The sequence below is a fragment of the Osmerus mordax genome, chromosome 14, assembly GCF_038355195.1.
Source record: "Osmerus mordax isolate fOsmMor3 chromosome 14, fOsmMor3.pri, whole genome shotgun sequence".
Classification (NCBI taxonomy): domain Eukaryota; kingdom Metazoa; phylum Chordata; class Actinopteri; order Osmeriformes; family Osmeridae; genus Osmerus; species Osmerus mordax.
Genome location: NC_090063.1, coordinates 9,923,249 through 9,940,697, shown reverse-complemented (window position 1 = coordinate 9,940,697; position 17,449 = coordinate 9,923,249).

Genomic DNA, 17,449 nt, shown 5'->3' with positions numbered 1-17,449 from the left:
GTCTCAGTCTTCGGCTCGATTGGTCGTCGGCTGCCGCCACCAGTGTCTGGACTCTGTGGGGGATTCTTCTTCGGGCGTTGGGCAGGCGCCGTTGATCTATATAATTCCCCGTGGGGTTCAAGCTCCAAACACCATAGTACATTTATTATTCCGTAATAAACTTCTTTCACTCATCCCAGATCTCTCCTGATTGAAATATTTTGGATTATGCTTTGTATAACTGTTGATCTAATCACCTTACTTGATGAGGGAGACTTTGGTTCCTGAGTGTTAGTAGCACATGATTCGTCACTTTTGAGAGATGTTTACTCACTGTACTCGTCTTTGTTGGTAGTATAGGCTTTCTACTCTTGTGGTTGAACTTAGGGTTTGACATTACAATTATATGGCTAGGGTAAAAAAAAAAAACATGGCACACACTGCATCTGCCTAACAATTGTTTATTATGGTGTTCCTGTAGAGAATCCTACAAGTGTCTGTCTGACAGGCAGGGTGGAGGAATGGGCCCTTTAGATGTTAGATATAGCTTATTACACCTCATTGATGCAGGGAAAGGTCTTCTATGCAATACTATACTAACTACTACAAAAAATTTGATTAGTTGTTTCTTTAGTACTTGGCATTTACAATACCCCTGTAATTAGAAGCTTTAAATACAGGAATTGACTGTACTGTTGGGTAATGTTCGTCGTCCCTGAATGATAGCAAAAACATTCTGAGAATTTGAAAAACATCATCCTAGCTTGATGCACGTGTCCTTTTTCAATGCCTCAAGACCGGAAAATACCTCACATAGCTACCAGTACTCCCAGAAGTCTGAAGTATTCTGTTCAACATCCTCCCTTCCGACACCCCTACCTTCCACATCAGTACTGAACAGATCAGCAAAGAACATGCAAGCGGTCTCTTACATCTGAATAATGCATGTACCATAACAGAGAATCTGAGATGGGTAGCACGCTAATTCAAAATAGATCTTTCTTCTCCCCCCCCTCGCCACTTCCCCAGCACTGATTCTCTGATTTGTCCGTCCACACGTGGAAGCGTCTCTTTAGAAGCAGCCATGGTTTGTATGATTCTACCGTGCATTGAATTGTTGCTGAGGGTCTGATCCCTGTTTGTACTCTATCAAATTCGAGGAAAACACAGACATGAAAGGAAGTGTCTGCTAATATGATGGCTCTCTTATCCTGGGGGGATATCAGACTGGCTCCGGCATTAAGCATTACAAGAACTGACTGGCTGCTGTCCACTTTGGAAATAGAATAGTTGCACTTTTACTTTATATTCACTGCCTTTTTATATTGCCTGGAGCAGAATTTTTAAGGATGAAAAAAAGAATGATAGGAAAAAAAGAACTCTTGAAAGTATGGTTGGTTTTATGAGATGTCATGCATTATGTATGATAATTATTTTCTCTAGCTTTTTATGTTTTTAGTATATAAGGCAAACTTCAAAGATAACTTTGGACTAAATCTTTTATCATTCGTTTTTTACATGAAATGAAATTGTTTAAGGCCCCGTCACACTAACGTTCTGGTCAACATTCTATGACGTTACAGTAAACGTTGGTAATCGTCCATGGTCGCTGGTATAGCGCTGGTTTAGCGCCAGAAGAGCGTTGTGTGGACGCTGGTGACGCTGGTAATCGTCGGTGATCGTCGGAGAACGCTGGTCCAAAAAAAAAGTTTTGAATATGCACAAAAGTTCTCATGGAGACCAGCGTTATTCAACGTTTAATTTTAAACGCTGAAGAACGTTTGTGGACGTTTGACTAACGTTGCACGGGAAAGCAAAATTTGTTTTCATCGTTTGCGAAAGCAAACGTTGTTTTCATCATTTGCTTCCGTCACACGTTGTCGCGACCCAGTGACACATCGTCACACGCTAATAGTTTTCAGGGGTGTATGGAAGGCCTATTGGGCAAGTATTAAGACGCCCCCGTGTGTCAACCACACGTAATTAACGCCGATTTTGCATGCAAAGACGGCGTCCATTGCGCCGACTTCCATACAAAGTCGGCGTCTTAGGGGTATCTTGGTCACTGTTACACGGTCGAGTCCCACGCTAGTCACACGTCAGATATGTCCACCTCGCACTAGAACGCTCTAAATTGAACGATTAGAACTTTCAGAGAACATTAACCAGAACATTATGGTGTGACGGAGCCTTTAATTTAAGCGTAAGTGGTTTATGACATCCCATAACTACTCAGTAGGGACATCATCAGTCTGAGAGCTCCCAATTTCTCTCTGTTGTCATTTATACACAAACATATGTATACTTCACTTGTCACTTTGTTTTCATATCACCAGAGTATCATACATGCAGTTCCACAGAGAGAAAAGAACATTTTGTTTCATGCTGTTTGCCATTTACTCATTCTGTATGTGTTTATTGCCTTATTGATGGTCTTGGGTATTGACATGCACAACGGCTGTTTTTTATGTAGTTTTGTTGTCATTTTAAACCCATCTCAACAGGTGGATTGGTATTTAAATTGCTCATGTGGTCACATTAGTTCAGCAAACACCATGACTGTCTGCATCAACAATCTTCTCCTGATAAAGATTGGTGATTAATGTTTATCATTTGGTTTAGCCCCTGGATACCCTGTCAACTATCCCTGTCAGCTTCTCAAAGCATCAGATGAAAATATCAGTGCTCGGAAAAATGGTGAGTTTCCGCCATGACTGTATAGACGGTTTAGAATAACATGAGATACAGAGATTTTATCATATAACATTTCTCTCTCTCTCACACACACACACACACACACACACACACACACACACACACACACACACACACACACACACACACACACACACACACACACACACACACACACACACACACACACACACACACACACAATATACAATCTAATGTCTCCAATTATTAGCAGTCCAATTTAGAATCTATAGTACCTCACATAATTGTATCAGTCTTGGGTTGACTACTAGTCTGTTGTAGTTCTGCAAAGGGCACAAAAAGTTCTGCTTCTACAAAGTCCATTTGGATGTGTTTGTATTACTTTACACATGCATTCAACATCTGATGGGTGTAGCTCAGTGCTAGAACGTTCAAATGCAGATGAAGACGTGCAAGTCAAACCCATCCCAAAAGCACCTGCAAAAAGTTCTGTCTGAGTTTAGGAGGCAGAAAAGAATTACTTTGACATGAATATGCAGAGCTTCACCACCACTGCTATTGAACCTCCTCCAATACTAATTAATGATTGTGCTCTAAAATATGCATTTTTCTGTTCAATGGTCTGTACTTTACTGTAATATACTTTGTGGACTTATTTTCTGAGCTGTTTCTTCTGCAGAAATTGAATGTCGTACAATGATATAGCATAGTTAATTTTGTTTGAGACACTTGTTCATGTTATATCTTTGAGGGATTTTAAGACTGAGCTGGACTACAAGATTCCTCAGTAATGTTTGAAACAGGATAAATAGGTTGTCAGTACATCCTTTAAGGCCTGATGTTTTCACTGTAGTGGCAGTTAGACAATATTTTTTTCACAAACCTGCAGCAGCATGATGTATCATATAGATTTTGCGGTGGTAAAAAGTGTGCTACGATTTTTCATTCAGATGGAGATAGATTTTAAATACACTTTTTGTTGCAAAATCAATTCCGGGCCCTCTGTGAGCACCAACCATTTGTTTTATATTTATATATTTTTTAACCTCGCATTTGTTGGCCACCTTTACTGTTTGATGAATTACACTGTGCTGAAAACAATGTATGAGCTGGGGCCGACAGTTTGTGCTAGCACGCATTTTCCTGGTGCCCTGAATTAGTCTGACATTTCATGGCCGAGTGCGTGCGTGACATTTAGTTTAAGGAAATATCATGGCCCACCAGGCTCTCCTAGACCGACCAAAAACACAGATGAGGTTGGAATGAAATTATTTTCTCTATGCAAAACTTGGATCCACCGCTCGACCTTTGGTACATTTTCTGTGAAGAGAGAGAGATTGTATCGTCATAACTGGATGGGGTTCAAATGGGAATTCTTTTGTTGCGTTTGATTGACTATTCCGTTGGTTGTGTACAACTAAATGATTCTTGTTTTGTTTTTCACACCGATTGCTTTACATATATAATCTCTACTATGTCTGACTGTCAAAAACAAACACACAGGCATGGTATTACGGAATGTCTTTTATCGTGATTGCGTTGCTAATTTATTTATTTATTTTTCCTGTCGTGGAGAAATTGGATCTTTGGAAATGATAAAAAGGTCTCCTGATTGCTTTGAGATTCAAGTGGTAGGCTAATTGTCTTCTCGAATAGCTTTATCACTGGCATTTATTTGTATTTTGGGGGGAGTTTGTCCTCTCTTCCCTCACCAGCGTTTCTCTCCATAGAACCAATTTCATTGACATTCTCGTCCCTGACGCACCTTGCTCTATGAGCTTCAGCCCTCTCCTCGTCATGCACCACAGTTCAGGGAGGCCATCACACAGAGCGTCATGCTTCAGAGGAGATCCGCGAGTGTCTTCACGTGGCCCTGCATCTCAAACTCACAGCTGAACGCAGGCAATGAACAGCATGTGCTGAATTCAAACTATGAGTTTTTGATAAATTCTCTCGTGCTACACATCCGATTCACTGAGCTGCTGTTTTGAACAGGTGTTTTATGTTTCTTTGTTATGCTTGTACAGGTGAAGAGATGCTTTCACCGTCCTGCGCTAAAATGATGTATGCTTGAAATGGAGTCATACCAAAAGCTATGGCTCAATAACATGAGGATCAGGCTTATATTTGTATACATGTATATATTGGTATAGTGTTTGTCGAACAGCACAGTGTAACAAAGGGGATAAGATGATATATGAGATGTCCAGTAAATGACAAGGCCACGGTGCAGGCGATGAAGTTGTGTTGTACTGTAAGTTTCTTTCAATATTCTGCATTACGCTATTCTGCTCTCACAGAACTTGCACTTAAAGCCGACAGCCTTAAGCCTTTGTGGTGTGTGTGTGTACAGTATGTGGGTGTGTGTGCGTGTGTGTACAGTTAGTGTGTGTGGGTGTGTGTTCTTTACCCACCGCTCCGCCCTTTGCAGGTCGATTATTCACCCACTGACTGTCAGAAGACAGCAATTAAGAACAATAGCAATGAAGGGGGGAGCTGCAGAGAGGTGCGGAACAGCAGGGTTGACTTGTCACGTCTTTTGCAACCTCGTGCAGTTGTTGGGGGTGGAGCTGGAGGTTACTGGTGGGTGTCTCTTGTGGGCACTGTGTCGAGGATTAAAGAGGGGGATTGGGTGGAAAGGGGCGGGGAGGGGGGTTGTGAAGACTGACACAGAAGTCAGTCCAACATGGCTTTTCTTATTGGCAGCCGTGTTGTTGTAAAAGAATTACTCTGACACATAAGGTGAAAGTAGCAATTAGGAAGTGTGGCCCAGGTCAATACTCCACCAGTCACTAGATTAGCAACCTAGCCTCCCTTTGAGGGCTGGCCTATGTCATGTCAGAGTGCCCTATCAACTTGCACTTTGTCAAAATGTTAATTCACTGGCATGCGGGGGTGCCCCCCCCCCACACACAAACACACACACATACACACACACACACACACACTGCTCTGTCCTCTTCAGTCAGTGATTGTGAACAGTATCAAATCAGCCAGAATGCTACATGCAAGCAAACAATCCCACTGATTTCAATCAAAATTGAAGGAAGGAAGAGGACTGAATACAAGCATTATACTTAGTCAAAGCCAGACTTAATTGCATGGTTATGTTAGTAATACTAGGGGTGAAGGGATAAATAGCTCATTAACAAACGGAGCAGTCACAGAACTGAACTAAACAAACAACAGTAAACACTTCACTCACCGCGTCCGCTAGCTCCCCTTCACATTGAGATGTGCGGCGAGTCTGTGGGGAAATAAACTCTCAAAAACGAGGGACCTATTTACTTTAGATAGGCATTACTTCCCTTAACAAATTCTTTCTTACAATCATATTAAAATCTTTGACTGCTTTTGACATTTAGTAGTTTTTCGCTTTCCAAAAACAACCCTATATTTAGCATTCCGGTAACCTCAGTAGACATTTGCATTTGCCAGGCACTCTCTACATATGTATTATTCATTAGAGGGTTTGTCCTGGTTTGTTTATGTGTATATTCATTCAGGTGAGACCATGTCACTAGTTGCAAAATGTATTGCCATTTTTGGGCCAACTCTAAATGTTTAGTCAATTTCTTTATATGAAGTCATTTGTTTATAGATTTTTTTAAGAAACTTGCTTGAACACTTCAATAATGCACTGGACATATTTATAACTTCAACAATGTTGTGTAACAATGTTTCTCTATGTCCAAAGAGTTTAATGTTAAGTGACATGACCAAGGTCAATTAGCTTTCTCAATTAAATTTTACTCGAAGCCTGCAGACAACAAAACTGTGACACAAAGGTCAGAGTCATGACAGACTGCCACTCAGCTGACCCTAGTGTTTTGAGACAAGCATCTAGATCAGCATACACACACATGCACCCCTCCTCATTCCTCTAATCCACCGATGCTTCATCTGCGCACGAGTTTCAAGGTCTTGTGATTTAACAATGGTTGACCCAACAGAGCAGCTGTTGTTGTTAGAGCAGCCTTCTCAGCCCCAAGCCCAATGTTTAAGAGCTTGCAATAGGGCTAATGTTAGTCCTAATAGCGGTGATCAACGACTTTGAGCTCAATCAGATCAGACAAGCGGGTCCAGTTACACATTCCGACCATGTTCAGGGCCAATCGCTCCTGCGGATGGGATTGGTCGATACTGTGTACCGTTCAGTCGGTGGCCAGTTTGGTCTAGGTGTAGAAAACAAGCGGGGGTTGGGAGAGCGAAAAGAGAACCGAGCATTTGTCTCAGTATTTCACATTCTGCTTCAGTCTTCACTGAGGGGATCAATATTCATGAATGCAAGGACTGAATCAATATTGGTCTGCAATTTCCCAACATTGCCAAGACTGCTCCTCATTACCTATGAAAAATACAAACGTTTAAAAGACTCCTGAAAAGCAAACATTCAGAGGGAGCCCCTTGGAAAACCACTCCATTCCTGTGAATAAACGTGAAGCATGGTTGGGTTTGTGCCATTTTTGCTTGGTGCATCAGAACACTTGCATTTGGCAGAGATGTATTCCGCTGGTTCCCTAATGAGAGAGCCCCCTCAGGCTCATAGAAGCCTACCGTGTTTCCTTACACTAATTTGATCCACACCTCTGTAACTACGTTTTTACCATGCCCATGCTGTGTTGGATATCGCCTGTGTGAATGCGTGTGTGAGAGACACCGTTTCTTTTGCAAGATTGTCTGTATATTGCCTCAGAATGTCAGTTATTTCAGCAGTCCTTGGTTCAGGCCAGGTGGCGGTATTAGAATGGGGCAGCATCCTGGCAGAGTTCACATATGGTCAAGGATCCCCAAGGCCTCAATAGCACAGCCCTCCACGTTGAAAAACAATCATGCATTATTGACCCCTGTGGCTGCTGGATCCGCTGCCCTGGAGAGGCAGAGAGAAAGCCGTCAGAATACAGAGTGAATCACAGAGTCCGCTGACAACTCTGGGTAAGGTGTACGCATGTGTTGTGTGTGTTGTGTGTGTGTGTGTGTGTGTGTGTGTATTTACAGCAATAACTTCAAGGAAAAAATGCTCTCTGACTGACTTCACAGGGGTTTTTGTTTATGAAATGATGGGAGAGAAGGGGACTTCCTAATCCTGCCTCATTAATGCTTCAGCATTAAACAATGTTTCCAACATACTCAGAGTAGGTATGGAACTGTGCTCGGCAGATTACTAAAACAACATAAACAATGTTTCCAACATACTCAGAGTAGGTATGGAACTGTGCTCGGCAGATTACTAAAACAACATAAACAATGTTTCCAACATACTCAGAGTAGGTATGGAACTGTGCTCGGCAGATTACTAAAACAACAGCTCCCACATGGTTAGAGTATGAAGAATGAAGGTTGTCACAGCCGATCACCTGACAGGAAACACCCAGCGCTGCTCTTTGGATAATGTTTCTTTTCCTCATTTGCATGTGACAAATTATTACGGTGAAATTGCTTTGCTTTGTCCTTCGGCAGCTGAAGAAGTTCAACCTGCCAAAGACAATGATGGTGCACTTCTACTCAGCCATCATTGAGTCCATCCTCACCTCCTCCATCACCGTCTGGTACGCTGCTGCCACTGCCAAGGACAAGAGCAGACTGCAGCGTATCATCCGTACTGCTGAGAAGGTGATTGGCTGCAATCTGCCTACCCTCGAGGACCTGCACACCTCGAGGACCCTGAGGCGAGCGAGGAAGATTGTGGCCGACTCCTCCCACCCTGGACACTCCCTGTTTCAGTCACTCCCCTCCGGCAGAAGGCTGCGGTCCATCAGGACCAATACCTCACGCCACAAAAACAGTTTCTTCCCTTCCGCTGTTGGCCTCTTCAACAAGGCCAAGGGACCACACTGACTCAAATGACTTATTGCTTAAAACACACTGCTTTTGCACTGCACCACAACATGGTATCTTGTACATTTGTATTTTTTGTAATATTTGTATTTTTGTATTTTTATATTGTAATTTACGGCAACTTATATTTATCCCACTTAGTACTGCTAGTTTATGTACCCTTAGTATAGTTAGTCCACATATTTAAATTTTAGGTATATGTTTATTGTATGCACCTTCCTGCCAAAGCAAATTCCTTGTCTGTGCAAACTTTCATGGCGAATAAATCCCTTTCTGATTCTGATTCTGATTCTGATTCAAAGAGAACCTTTTCGAACACTAAACATCCACACTCGCAAGAATGCTAAAGAGTTTTGCTAACATACATTAATTTAAGCACAAGACATCTGGCAGTGTTCATATCCACCAGCACCAGAGGGAGTTTTACGTTATTGTATTTCCATCCTGTCACTTTCCATTAGTTTTTTCCTAATATTCATCTGGATATAGAAAAAATATATATTTTAATTTTGCTAACTTGATTGTATGCTAATTCTCATTTGCATTACGATATTGCCATGAGCAGGTAACTTGCTCAGAATTGTCCCCCAGGGCCTAGTGTAATGGGAATTAACATAATCAGTTTTCTTTTTTCCTAAATTACATTTTTAGGAATGGATTTTATTTCTCAATTTTATGTAATGAAAAGAAAATGGGCAACTAAAAAATCAACCATATTTTTGCGTGTTTCTCTCCCTGTCTAATGCATGATTGATTTCCTCCAGACTGATATTACATGTCATTACATAATGTATGACACGACACAGACCAGAGGGACAGTGTCACATGGACACAGACACGCCTTAAGGACTGCTGCTGTCCCTTAACAGTAGGTGATACTACCGCAGAAATTGACTTATCACCTGAAAACATCCTAAAATGAATGCTTTGCGCCGGACGCTTGATAAATTGTTACGCCTGGCGGCAGCCCCTTGTTGCACTGCATGGTCCATGACTGAGCATTTCTTGTATGACTGTGATAATTTGTCAGTGTTTTCTACTCTGTCTGTCACGCTCTCGTGTCTCTTCCTCACTTTCTCCCTCTCTTTAGTGTCTGTTTTTCCGGTTTCTTGATTACATGACATTGCAAATTCAGACCACTGACACTGAAAATAAAATCAGAGTGGGGAGGAGGGGGGGGGGAGCCTGAAAGAAAGAGATGGAGGGATGAGGGGAGGGAGTGTGTGAGAGAGAGACTGGAAGGGAAATGGAAAAGGTGAGGGAAGGAGCTGTAGACGTTGATGCTGAAATGTTTGCTCCAGTTTCACCCTTGGTGATCTGGAACTCTTGACAGCCAAGACTGGCACCTCCAGATCCCCTGGGACACATACAAACATACCTATGTGGCTTTGCCACAGCTGTTTGGTTAATGTATAGCATCAAGCTTGTCTCCAAAGGGATATACTTCATGTATGTAATGTTTACATACTTAAAATATACAGTGGCTTCAGAAAGTATTAACACCTTATCTTACAGTACATTTTATTGTGCTGAATATTTCATTGTAATTGGATAAAACGTAAATATTTGCCTATTAATGTTCACTCAATTCCCCCTAATGAGATCATTAAATTATGTAGACATCTTTGCTGATGGTAAACACTGAAAGCTTTAGAAATGGCTTTATACCCTTGGCCTGATCTATGCCTCGCCACAATTGTATCACAGAGGTCTACAGAGACTTCCTTGGACTTAATGAATTTGTGGATACAATTTGCCACAGGTTGACTCCAGTTAAATTCTACACACATCTCAAAACATCTCAGTTTCTTCCCTTCCGCTGTTGGCCTCTTCAACAAGGCCAAGGGACCACACTGACTCAAATGACTTATTGCTTAAAACACTCTGCTTTTGCACTGCACCACAACATGGTATCTTGTACATTTGTATTTTTTGTAATATTTGTATTTTTGTATTTTTATATTGTGATTTACGGCAACTTATATTTATCCCACTTAGTACTGCTAGTTTATGTACCCTTAGTATAGTTAGTCCACATATTTAAATTTTAGGTATATGTTTATTGTATGCACCTTCCTGCCAAAGCAAATTCCTTGTCTGTGCAAACTTTCATGGCGAATAAATCCCTTTCTGATTCTGATTCTGATTTCTGATTCTGATGATAAGTAAAACAAATAGGATGCATCTGACCACATTATGGAGAGCCACATGCTGCTAAGCAACTGAATACTACTTGTAAAGAAAAGATGCAAGCTTTAGATTTTTTGAATTCTTAAAAACATCCCAAAACATGTTTCAGAAATTGAGTTTGGATCAATGGTCAAAAATGTATCAAATTAAATTGTATCAAATTAAATCCACAACACATTAAAATACGGAAAAATTGACGGGGTATGAATACTTTCTAAAGCCACTGTATGTTACAAAACGCACAGCTTTCATTCTCTATCCATGCATCTATCCTCCCCTCCCTCCATTCATCCAAACATCCCTCCATCCATCTTACTCTGTCGCCAGAAAGTGCAATCACCCTCTAGGTGTGTTTGCCGTGGTTCCAGCTGCCACCGATGCCCGCCTCTGGCTGTGCCAGTGCGCCAGGACCGGGACGGCTCCCCTCTGATCACAGCTTCCTCTCGGGGACATCTGTGATTGTGGGGAGTGTGAAGGGAACAGATGTTAATGCAAGGAATCCCTATTTACTATCAGAAGCTCTGGCTTCAATAATGTGCCTCTGGACTATATTTCTTAGACCAGCGTGTGTAAGGTGTTGATATTGATAATGCATCACCCGGTTCATACTTGTGTACAAGATGATTGGAGGGTAGGCCTAAAAAGTGAGGCCAAAATACACTACCCACAATCCTTTACTATGCACCTGAGTTAAGGAAGTTTGTCAGTTTTTGATTCATGGATCACTTTGTACAGTATCCTTTCAACAGATATCACACAGTATGACAGCGTTTTTGTTTGTTGATTAAAAAAACTCTTTCCTGTTTTGGTTTCCAGCCTCTCAGGATTTTCATACAAGAGCTGTGAAGCATCTGTGTGTTCTGAATTGATTTCACAAATGTAAAAGCAATATTCTTTCAATCACATGCTTTCCATCTCGCTCAAAGTACCAAGCCCTTCCTCACCTCCACCGCCACCAGTCAACAAATGCAGGCAATCCAAGAGATCAAATTGGAATTTTCTTCAACTTGCTTTTAGTCTTTATCATTTAATTGACAAAAATGGTTGTAATCCGCCAGGCTTACCGACAGGTCTCAAATTAGACCATTTGTCCAGACCACGCAGCAAGTCGGCTCAAATTAAGCGCCACAGAATAATGACAGAATAAAACAGAACATATCGAGTTGGGGAAATCATTGCCACTTGTGTGGAGCGGTATGCATGACAAGTACAAGCCTGCAGAATCCAGAACTATTAGCTTTATTAGCACATGGCAGCAGTCATACCGTAGAGTGAGATATCCCCTTTGCACGGTTCCAGAGGGGACTGAATTGAATTGCAAATTGAGAATGTGAGGCATAAAGGCCTTGCTTTCTTTTTGAGTAACCATATTTCTGTAAACAGATGGCATCCCGCCAACCACTGACCGTAACTGTGTGGCGATGGCGGGGCAGTGGCGGGGCAGTGGTTAGGCGGGGCAGTGGTTAGGGACGTGGCCTTCTCCTACCGACACCCTTCCATCACCCGGGTGAGTGGCCATAGCTGCCCCTCTAAAGTTAAAGGATCTCCTATTGTCACCCCTACACCGACCTAAGCTTCCAACCATGTCACTTTCACATGCCATCAATCCCCTTATGAGATCATGCCAACCCATCCCAGCCCATGCTTAGGAAGGAGAGACAAAGAGAGACAGGAATAGAGAGAGAGAGAGAAATGTGGCCCGGGGTTAATTAAAAAGCTGTGTCTCACGTCCCACCCCCCCTTTTCCCCACAGCTCAACAGCTGAATGTATATGGACTATACAACACTTAAACTCGTCAGGGCGATTCATATGATCTCTTACCCAACCTTAAAATGGTGGCCTCGTCTCATTCCATAACCCTCCCCCCAGCACCACCATCACCCCCAGGTTTTTTTTTTTAAAGCAATTTCGTCTTCCTCTTCTATCCACACTCACCCCCCCTCCCATCCTCCAAAGGTTGCACCGAGCTTGAAATTACCAGTTATTTTCCCCCCTCTGCGCGGCTCCTCATTTCTAGCACGGGTCCGGCCTACAAGCCCCCGCCCCCCCCAGCACCCAGGCAAGGACGCGGGGGGATATAAGAGTTGTCAGCTTACATGACCAAGTAGCGTTGTGTGAAATGACATCAGCCTGACGTTGTTAAACGCAGAGCGGCTGCCCTCCGCCATGCTCGATAAAGGCAAATAAAAAATCCCAGATAAAGGGCTGATGGAATGCAACTCCGTGGCGAGTCAGAGAACGGGAGCGGAGGTGCGGTGGGGGTGCTGCCAGCTGATCCATGGCCTCTATTATAGCCAGTGTTTAGCAACACAGACACCCTCGCTTACCACCTTCCACTTCCACTGTGTGTGTGTTTGTGTCGTGGCCCAGTACATTTGTCACGGCCAGGACTTTTTTCATTGTGGAGTATGGAGTATAATCAAATATAGAATATTATTTTATATGTGTGTGGGTGTCAGGGTTGTGAGGATGTAGTCATCAGTACAGTGCACAAATTTTGCATGCAGTACTGCTCAACCCTGCTTCATCAGAGAGCTAGCATATCTTCCAGACCAGAAGTATATCCTTAAGTCTCACAGAGACCCTAAAGGGTGGATTGGGTTTGCTTTATTTAAAAAAAGGCCCTCTCCTGCAAAGGCCCAGAGAGAGGCAAACCCAGAGGTGTGTTTTATTAGCATTCTCACGACGGCCGTCCCCTGCCTCAGGACTCGCTAGCAAATTAGCATGACTGTAACTCATTAGCAAGGGAAGACATGGGATTACCACCCTGGACTGTTTGGCAGCTAAACAGATACTTTATCATTTTACAGTCGAAGGGCTTGTTTAAACTTCACCAGCTCCCTGTAGTTTTCTTTGCGCACTACAAATGGATAAAGCTGAAATGGTATTTTGAAAATTAATTCAAATGCTTATTCATATATTCTGTTCCCATTATTTCTAGCAATATTTGCCAAGCACATACATACTGTACTGGGCAAGTATTTGAATCGATGTCAAGTAATTTTTTGCCAGGATATATTACTAGGATATATGAGTGTAGTACAATGATTGCGATCTGGAATAGGTCTAGTGTCACGTTACCTGTTTGTATATGGAGATGGACAATAAAAATAGGTTTAAGGTGGGAAAGAAGAGAGGTGACAACAAAATCAGAGCAGTGGCAGAGATGGAAGGGAGGTATAAGGAGGAAAAAGGAGAAAGAAGGGAAGAAAGATGGAGGGTACAAATTATTCCTTAGGCATGAAGGAGGTGAGAAAAGGGAGGAGCAGCTCTGTGCTTTTCATTTCTCTCTCCCTCCCTCCCTTTTTCCCTCTCTCTCTTCCTCCCTGCCCCTCTTTCTCTCTCCCTCCCTCTCTCTCATCTGCATTTCTCCTGAGAGACCCATCAGGTTATCCATGGGTGACCACAACCCACCAATCACAGATAGAGCCTTTGCATCTCTCACGCTGGCTCTTGAGCGCGCGCCGGCCTGCCTGTCCACTCCCTTGCCTCCCTGCCTCAGTCAGGCGCGACCGCTACTTTAATTGACCAACACGGCAGAGGCAACAACAAGGCAGGCAGGTACTGCCCCCCCTCTACCCACCACTTCACATTTAATTACTAACCCCTCCACCCTTGCTGCTCTCCTTCTACAATTACCTCTCTCTCTTTCTCTCCCTTGTCTCTCCCTCTCTAGTTCTCACTCCTCCATCTCTTTCTCTCCCTCTTTTGCTCCCTCCTCCCTCTTTTGCTCCCTCCTCCCTCTTTCCCTCCCTCTCTCCCTCCCACCCCAGCTCTCTCTATCACCCCTATCCTTCTCTCCATGTCACTCGACCAGACAAACTTCAAAGTCCCACCCTCCCCACCCTGTCCTCCTCCTTCTCCCGTCCCTTGGTTTATGATTACTTAAGCTCTGACATCGGTTGAACAGCCACTGATTATGAAAAATTAGCTCCCCTTTCGCTCGACGAAACGCCGGGGGAGCGCCCCCCCCCCCCCCCATCTGCTCTAGTGGTTCTGGAAAACGCCGCCACCCGAGCAGCTCCCTGAATGCTGATTTGGGCTGAGGCACTAGAGAGAAGGCAAAGTGCTTCTTAGTTCGGGAAGGCGTCCGCGGGGCCGGAGGTTGTGTTTGTAGTCGGAGGCCAAAAGAATTGTTGCGGAGGTGGTGTTTCCAAATGGAACTTGTGCAGTAGCTTGGACGGCCGTAGCTGGAATACCAGTGCAGACCGTGGGGTGGCAGACCGTGGAGTTTGAAGCTGCAGTGGTCTGCTTCCTCAGTCTACTCTCTGAGTCAGATCTGAGGATTGTTGGGGAGTATAGTTTCTCTAGTGCATCCCAAGAGTTACAAAATGTTTTGAATTAGCATATGTGGGGATATTTTACACCAAAGGGATAGACCTGGATGAGGGAGAACACACTTACACGCATTGGATATCGCTTAGGAAAATGTCATAATCTAATACCCCCCCCCCCCCCGCCCACCCGAAAACTAAGAAACAGTACATCAGCATTATTTAAATCTTTTAACTGATTTAAAATGGTAACTAGCTGATAAATATAACAATAAAAAAAACGATAATTGTGTTAAGGTATTATAATACACCTGGCTATGATTTAGCAAATTTACTGCAGCAAAAGAACACCTTTGTCTGTCTTGTTAGTCTTCAGCCCTACACGAGCTCTGGGAGGGAGATTCCATTATCCACATGAAGTCATCTGACTGACAGCACTGACAATGCAATCTCTCACATCCAGTACTCTGCACCGCTCCCATCCTCTCCTCCCTCTCTTTAGCACTCTTCCACATGCAGGCCTGCCCGCTGCGCCCCATACTCAGACAGACACACACACAGGCACGCACACAAACACGCACATTTACATGCATACACAAGTAATCTCAACAATACTGCGTGGTACCACTTAACAGTAGAGAACGCCACACAGAGGAGAATTACGCATGTCCAGCCAAACCAAGTGGCAATAAAGGACGCAAATTATGACAAAGATTTAATCACCCTGTCAGTCATGGCTCAGGCACGATGCAAGAGATTTTGAGTTACTATTCTAAAACAGCCCCCCAGCAATCCTTTCGGTCTTTCTTACTCTTACACTCTCTCTGAATCTTTACTGCTCTCGCTGTCCTTTCTTTTATTTTCTCTTACACTTTTTTTCTTCTTCGCTCTTTCACTCACTCACTCACTCACTCACTCACACTCTCTCTTACACACACAGACACTACTCGCTCTCTGTCATCTTTAAACAGATGGCAGTAGGACAGTGTTACATTAAGGAAGTCCCAGGCGCCTCCAGAGGTAGTATCCATCTTGCTCACCCTTCCCTGCCCCTGTTGAGGGGCCGATCAAAGCCCCCTTCGTCATTTGTTCAGAAACTGTGTCAGGTCAGGTCAGCCAGGTGCCGGGGGCCACTCATTTTTAACACTATCAAGAGTGTGTGTGTGTGTGTGAGGCACTGTCACTTCTCAAGAGCTGCGGAGTGTGTCAGATCATATAGAATACACATGTTGAGACTCTGAGGAATTGAACTGACCCTACCACAACTCTGAGAGGTCAACTTCTCACAATTAATAAGTACCAAGCTGAGGATTTGTTTCCAGTGTTTAGGCAGCAGCTCCCCTTGTATGAACACAACGACAGCTGTTTTGTCAGCTCACAGCCTTTTGTAGTTATTTTTATGATCTGTGGAGAGTAAACAACCGTCTTTGCTCTGGTGTCCAAACAGTAGGAGAGGACTGGAGCGGAGAGCTCGCTCTCTCTCTCTCTCTCTCTCTCTCTCTCTCTCTCTCTCTCTCTCTCTCTCTCTCTCTCTCTCTCTCTCTCTCTCTCTCTCTCTCTCTCTCTCTCTCTCTCTCTCTCTCTCTCTCTCTCTCTCTCTCTCTCTCTCTCTCTCTCTCTCTCTCTCTCGACTTTGCTCTGGTGTCTAAGCAGCAGGAGAACACAAACTGCATTTCCACGTGTGCTGAGAGGAACACCAGGATCATCAGATACAGATGTTAAAGAAAACAAACTAACTAGCATCTTTTCTGGCCATAACCTGGTTTACTAAGCTTTGACCACATGCTGTGTCTTTCCAATTGGTTGGTTCTACTGTGTTTTCAAATTCACCTTTCATCATAGTACAACAACTACTCGGAGAAAAAAATATAGATTTAGATATCAGGGTGACGGTCGATCCTTAATTCCAGGATCAAAACAATGTACTGTAGCGAGACGCAGTTGGTGACAAAAAATATGATGGTGGCAGTGTAAAAGGAGAAATGTTCCATGGAGAACACTTTAGGTGTAACACAGCTTTGCTAAAAGCCTCCTCATCGCACTGTGGCTCACCTTTCTGTAGAGTCACCGTCAATTGCAATGGTTAGCTAACCTTGTCTTCTAAGTCCCCTGTCACCTCCATGTATTTGACCGTGCATCGCTGACACACACGTCACACATCTCATACTCATTTTGTGGCATGGTCACCCTTAAGGGATGAGTGCAAAGGAACAGACCAGAACCGGGGGTGAAAAGCTCCGATGCTGAACATGGAAACTTTTACTTAACAAGATAAGACCAACGAGCTGGGTCCCTGAGGACCAGAGTGAGAAGTTGCTGACTGGCGTTAAAGCAATCGGAGAAGGGAAAAGACAGGGCGAAAGAGAGTGCAAAAAGAACACAAGTTTAACTACTAACAGTCAATTCAATCACATTACCTTGATTGAACTTCCATTCCCTTCTTCTGGATCAATAATTAATTTAATGATTTTAATAACTTGTTTTAGAAGCG